Raw genomic sequence first — 7,840 nt, 5'->3', positions numbered from 1 at the left:
TGCGTGCGTGCGCGCGCGCGCGCGCGTGTGTGTGTGTGTGTGTGTGTGTGTGAAATGTTATCAAACTGCTGGTTTCACCCACTGTTCATATTCCATTATTCCTTTTCCCAATAAAACATAACTGTTTACTTGCGCAAACAAATACATAGTTACATTTTGTAACATCTGTTGTTGATTTGTGCTTTTTGATTGTTTTGACTGTTTTATATTCATGTTTTTTTTAATGTATTTATTAATGGTTTGCGTATGTAAACACATGTATATCAAGAGAGAAAGAGCACACCAAGCAGAGACACAGAGAGAAGGAATTGAAAATTGTGCAGGAAGAGGGAACAGAGACACAGAGAGAGAGGGGGGGGGGGCTGGGGAGGGGGGGGGAAGGGGGTGAGAAAGAGAGAGTCAACACTGGATAATCACCAGACAGGTCAGGCAGAACACGCCACCTTGGACGCCATAAAGATAACTTCAAGGGTGTCAAGTGCCAGTCACGTGTCCGTCGGTGTGACTCTGATCTCAACTCAAGCTGAACTCACACAATAAAATCCTGTGACCTCGATCCTTTACCAGCCTATATCTTTTTCAAGTGTATCTCACAGCTTCTCCCCACAATCACCAATATTGTCAACTCATCTCTTCTCACTGGAACGTTTCCATCCACTTTCAAAACTGCAATCATGCGGCCTTTTCTGTAGAAACCCAACATTGACGCAAACATTATGAAAAATTATCGACCAGTTTCTAACCTTCCTTTCCTATCCAAACTCCTTGAAAAAGCTGTCCTGAAGCAGCTCAACAACCACTTTTGTTTCAACAATCTCTTCCACCTTTTTTAGTCTGCCTATCATGCTGACCACAGCACCGATACCACTCTCCTTCACATCCTAAACAATCTACTGCTAGCGTCCGACTCGGGAAATATTTCCCTTCTCACTCTTCTTGACCTCTTTTCCGTCTTCTTTTTACATTTATCAACAGCACTGTTCTCAACTAGTTCAGATCTTACCTCACTGATCAATTCCAGTATGTCTTCGTTGATAATTTCCAGTCTGAACCCGTTAAAATCGAACAGGGAATCCCACAGGGATCTGTTTTAGGCCTAGTTCTTTTCACACTGTACACTGCTCCTCCCACTGAAATTATCAACTACTACAATGTTAGTCATCATTCTTATGCTGCTGACACTCAACATCAGAAGAGTGATACCCCTGAAAAATTGTCCTAGCTTTTGCAAGAAACATCTGACTCCTTCCTGGACATTCAAAAGTGGATGACTCTAAATAAGTTACAATTGAACGCAGACAAAACCGAAGCAATGATCATAGGAACTAAACAAAAACTCTCTTTCATCACAACTGACACAATCAAACTTGGCAGAACATCCATCCCTCTTTCTAGCTCAGTCAGGAACCTCGGCGTTTTCCTTGACAACACACTGTACATGCAAACATTTATCAGACGTGTCAATCATGCTACTGTCAATTGCAATGCATCAGTTCCATTCGGAAATATCTGTCCACTGACGCAACATCTGGACTTGTCGTTTCTCTCATTCTCTCTTGCTTGACTACATTAGCACTTGAAGAGTTCGAGGCCAAAAGCGAACTGGAGCGATCGGACCCAAGAGATAAGTGCATTGTCATACATTTGGAATGTATGGAAAGAAATGCTTTTTTTTCTCTATGTTGAAGCCAGATGTGGAGTCGACAGACAAATTAGTGACAGAAAAAAATTGCCATTTACCACACACACACACACACACACACACACACACACGTATTATCTATCTATATATCTATATATGTATATGTATGATTATAAAAGAACAACAATAGTCTTGGCAGAAGCCTGAAGAAGCTGTTATACAGCGAAAATTTGCTGCAATTTGATTACAAGTTTTACAGACATGCCAACTAATGTTCTTATCTGTGTATGTTATGGTCTCGGTGTTTACCTCAGTTCTTTCTACAAGGAGCAGAGTCCAAGACACCAAGAATGCATGATCTTCGTCTGTGTGTGTGTGTGTGTGTGTGTGTGTGTGTGTGTGTGTATACATATATGTGTATATATATATATATATATATATATATAAATAATAAAATTATATATGTATGTATAATTTATGTGCGTGCATATACATCTATCTATCTATCTATCTATGTGCGTGTGTGTATAATATATATATATATATATATATATAGAGAGAGAGAGAGAGAGAGGTAATTTTTTGATAGACAGACAGCGAACAACACATAATTAGTCCATGATTTTACGGGAGCCAAATGATGTCTGCAGTGTTCCTTTGTTCTGTAATACTTCTCTAACACTGAGCTCAACATTATTTCGGACTCTTAATTAACCCAGTCGTTGTAAATAAAATTTCAGCTATTTTCGGGGGAAAAAAAGTAAATTCCCGTCGCTTCTTTTAAACCGGGAGCAACCTTAACTGATGCAAAATGTAATTTACTGAGTTGTAATCGAAACTGTCAAAGCGACGCATAATTTAGATAATTGATTTTGGTTGCAAAGCAACATGTGCCAGCGATGCTGTAGATGAAACTTTCGACAACACACTGGACACAGGACACGAGCTGGAAGGTTGGTGGACATTGTACTGTAAAATATGTTCAGAGTTACTACCTTAAAGTGGCTGAGGTATGTAGGAAGAATAATGTGCAATATGCAGGATGAATGTACAATGAATATGTCTAATGCTAACGTCCATATTCTAAATATATTTGTTAAATAATTACGATGTAATAATTAATTGCAATGTTTTTAAAAGCGAATATGTGAAATGCTTTTATTTCAGAACATATGTTTATTACTCTTGTTTAATCAAGTTATCCGCGTGTGTGGGGTGGGTGGTGCGGGGGGGGGGGGGGGGGGGGGGTGCGGTGCGGGTGTGTGCTGATTATCTGGTTGTGGTTTTCCGCAATTCATCTTTATTCTTATCTTATCTGTCTATTATAATCAATGTGCAGTATAGTAGGCTATGTTTATAATTATATTCAAAAAATGTTTCTTAATTCTTTCTGTTTTTACATTAAGAATACTAGTTATTACCTGCAGTGTGTGGATGTATGTATGAAATGATGTATGTGATATTTTTTACATTTGTATCTTCGTAATATTTGTAGGGGCTGTTGTTGGCTTTTACAGTTATGGTCCCCATGTTGTTTACTTGTTTATGTTGTGATGATGCACCTGACCAAATTTCTCCAGTTGGAGATAATAAAGTTATTTTTATCTTATCTTATCTTATCTTAAAGAGAGAGAGAGAGAGAGAAAAAGATTCAACAGATTTATTCATTTATAGGCCTAGGCCCCTCATGAAGAGGTAAATGAACACCATGCATCATATCAAACAAATCTGCATTATATCAACCACATATGGAAGCACACACAATTACAGAAACACTGCATTGAAGTACAGTATGTTAATGAAGAGGTTACAATTTCTCTAAATTTAAACGCCTTGTGCAAAAATAGTTTCCATACATCATCAAGTCGCGTGGATGACAGCAATAAACAGTTTAAAAAGGCATGGTTGTCGTTAGTACTTTCGTGGTATAAACCTTTCTTTTCTAATTCTCCGGAGAGCTGGACAACGAAACACAAAATGCACTTCATCTATTCTGCCTTCTTTGCAAAATGGACAAATAAAATCATTATTTGTAGAATCTCTGTATCTGCAATGACGTGTAGCCAAATCAGATACTCATAACCTAAATCTTGTTACCACATGCTTCAAGTATTTATCTATGTTACACATGAATTTTTAATTGAATCTCTTGTGTCATACAGTAAGCAGTAGATGGCGATAGATATCTGTAATATACTTGCTGCAAGGTTTCTGCACTTTCAGAACACATGATGGGCGTTTGCTGTTTGCCATTGTGTGAGTTTATTCATATACCTTTGATTGCTAGATTTTTTTCTTTCAAAGCACACTTAATAAAGTGAACTAATTCGTTGATACCTGATGTATGGCCTGGATTTATTAGTTACAGAATTTAGCAGTCTAGTTATCAATGTGATGATTTATTTTTTTTAAGGTTTAATTTCTGTGTCAACGGGGTTCTGTGTATCAGTTTGGTCTTTTGTTTCAAAGATACATACCCTTTGAATTGTTGTTAATTGTTGTTTTTCTTAAACTTAACTGTAATGTTTTCTTTTTATAACAAAATTGATGTATGTGTAGAGTGATCAGGGAAAGGTGTGCCAGTAACTCAACTGTTTTGTATTTCGTTTTAATATTTACTGACAAGTATTTGAATGAACTGAGAGGAAAAAATGTTCTTGTTGCTAGAAGCAGACAATAGGTATTTTTAACTGAATGTTAATTTTAAAATGTTGTCAACATGTGTTCGGCTTTGATAAGACATTCATGGGCGGCTGAATTGCAAGAAATGATAACTAAATGTTTGCGCACTCCCTGAAGATTGTTAGCATGTTGAAATATTTCTTACCTGTATTGGTAAAAGTGCCTTTTAGTATCGAGATTCTATCTCATATATGTCTTGGTAAAAGTGACCATTCCAAGAATAAACGATCCATTGGATTTTCTTGTAATTGTTGCCAAACTACGTGCAACGTACTTTTCCTTTTCTGTATGTATTTTAACAGATGAATATAAAGTGAAGACATTTTCATATTGTTTGTGTATACTAATTCTGAATCACTGCATGGTACAGCTTGACTTTTGAGAAAATGTATTTTGTAATTAAACCTATAATCAGAGCAAAATTTCATTATGTCATTGTTTTGGTTTTTGTGGGTTTTTTCCCTCACAAATCACGAAAACAAATAACCTTACTACTATGTATTTGATCAGCACGTAACAGTGATGATATTGCTATACTTTTGACGGGGTATCCTTTATTAATGAAATACAGAAGCCAAAGTGCTGTGTCCCTTGACAGGTTAAGCACCGTGTTGCTCTGACCCGACTGTCGTTTGTACACGTGGAACGATATTGCGATTACGCGCGCGCGGGCGGGCGCGCTCACACACACACACACACACACACACACACACACACAAACTCCAACAACAATAATTACAACCACCACCTGCCACCACTGTCAAACGCATGCTAAGGCAGACGTGCACCCTCCCCCACAATGCCCCACTACGGACGCTACAACACCAACAAGCCCACACAGAAATAGATTTTTACAACGCATTTCATGTACTTAATTATGTAATTGTATGAATGTATTTAAAAGAAAATTAATAACGAAAAAAAATATTTAGAAGGAGCAACAGAAGTCCCCTTATTTCCTTCAACAAAGTATCCAATGGACACTGATAGGTGTGGCCACAGGTCAATTATTAAGTAAACACACTAAGTTTTTACTCAGGGGCACCTCATCACAACCCCACTCCTACCAGTATTGAACACAGGTAACCAATATTAAACACAGGTAAGTATTATTCCAGTCCAACACTTTCTTTCCCACTCTCCACAAGTAAGTATTATGTATGTATGCGAGTATGTGAGTGTATGCAGATAATGAAGTTCAGCGAGTTTTGATTATTATCACACACACGCGCGCGCGCGCGCACACACACACACACACACACACACACACGCGCGCGCGCGCGCACACGCGCGCGCGCGCGCGCGCAATTAAAGCATGGAAACTTGTAACATCTGCACATGTTAAAAAAACATTTTTCACATAAATGTTGTAGAAATAACTGAAGTACAATAATAAACAAGAGACAGACAATACTAACGCAATGATAAAGGACGAAACAGAAGAACAAAAACCAAACAAGACAAATCAACAGCTGTGGAATTCAATAGCTCCTACCTAAAATAACGTGAGCTGGAGACCAGTGGAAGATCCACGAAGAGGAACAGTGGACGGAGCCTCTTGGTTAGAACAGGGTCCAGGAAAACTGATCAGAGGACAACAACAAAAAACCAAAAGCACTGGCGTACGCACAGCGAGTTGTGTGAAAAAAACAACAACTAAAGATGCCTAACATAGAAACGAAGATACACCGAATGCTGATATTCCCATCTGGCGGACACTTGGTCGTCTACAGAGGGAAACAGAACAAAGAAAAACAACAACCAAACAACTGCAGCAGCCAAACGCCGCTCTCCCCACGACCTTCTCCAAGGACGCTATCCCTGAGATCCGTTAGAAACCTACGTCATTCTACAAATACGACTTTAAGAAAAAAACGTCACACATAAATTGTGTCACACAAAACATTGTTACACAACCATGGCACGCCTCTGGCCCTACAACCAGCTATAAAGAGAAGCCTGTGCACAAACAACGGTAACACACCCGCCTCAAATAATCCCAACGATCCAACTGCATCCGCCAACTTCACCTGCCGAAAAGGGGACATTATGGATTCAAACCCCCATCTGAACAAAAATATATAATAGAATACTGCAACCACTAGGTCGTCAGTGGCAACCACCATACATCAGATCACATCACAGAACACCACATTATGCACATGCAAACAAAGACTGCAAAAAGACAGTGTCCAGCCATGTTTTGCCTCAACACACAATTAAACTTAACAACAGATTTTTCAAGTAATCAGTAAGCGGGGGTGGGGGGTGGGGAGAGAAGGCATAATAGCCGTATGCGTAAAGTATATGACTATGACTTTGAATCAGAGGGTTATGGGTACACACTCCCGAAAACGGATTATGGCTACCGAAAAGACGGGTGTAAAAATTGTCATATACAGTAAGTGAAAGCCAATGTGTAGATATGGGTAAACGAGAAGATTGCAGACCGCGATGCTAAAGAAGAAGAGCAAAAATGAGAAGAAGAAGAAGAAATTCCCTTATCAAGTGATCGTCATTCGTTGCCAAGACTCATTCTCTGAGTTGATTTCATTTTTCGACAATAGTTTTTGATTTAGTTAGTTATTCATTCGTTTATTCATTTATGTTTAAATTAGATCATTAAATAATTAATTCATTCATCTAGAAATTCATTTATTTTTGGAAACGGCTAATCTTTAAGTGAAACAGGTGTACAGAAGGAGGAGTGAGGCTCGGGTGGTAAGGATCAGAGAATTATTGGTGTATGAAGAATAGAAGAGACCCCTGGCATCTTCCCCCCGGAGGAAGATATCAAGAAATTGTTTACCACAGAAAAATGCAGGGAAGACAATACTCCCATAACAATAACTTTGCACTGCTCTGCAAAAAACAAATGACTGACATATTTTCATAAGGAAATCAAACTGATCAATACCTAGACAGACAAGTTCATTTACAAAGGTAACTTTGGTAGGAGTGTAACAATTCTAGCTTCACCAGTTTAATTTTCACTGGGGAAAAGGTGTACATTTCCCCAGACTATAACGATCCCCGTATCTTTCTTTCGTTTTTTTTTCTTTTGTGTGTGTGTGTGTGTGTGTGTGTGTGTGTGTGTGTGTGTGTGTGTGTGTGTGTGTGTGTGTGTTTTCTTTTGTTTTATTTTGTTTTGTTTTTTGTTTGTTTGTTGTTGTTGTTTTTTTATTTTTGTTGTTGTTGTTTTTTAGGGGGGGGGGGGGGGGGTTGAAGGAACCAAGACAAAAACAACAACTACTACAACTACTACTTCTCTCTCTCTCTCTCTCTCTCTCTCTTTATATATATATATATATATATATATATATATGTGTGTGTGTGTGTGTGTGTGTGTGTGTGTGTGTGTGTATCTATCTATATTTACATGTACACACACACACACACACACATATATATATATATATATAGAGAGAGAGAGAGAGAGAGAGAGGGTGGGGGTGGGGGGAGAGAGAGAGAAGTAGTATTAGTAGTGAAAAAGCAGATGAAAAAGAAGAATCAGCA

Source organism: Babylonia areolata, chromosome 22, assembly GCF_041734735.1.
Source record: "Babylonia areolata isolate BAREFJ2019XMU chromosome 22, ASM4173473v1, whole genome shotgun sequence".
Lineage (NCBI taxonomy): Eukaryota > Metazoa > Mollusca > Gastropoda > Neogastropoda > Buccinidae > Babylonia > Babylonia areolata.
Note: the sequence above shows the minus strand (reverse complement) of the source record.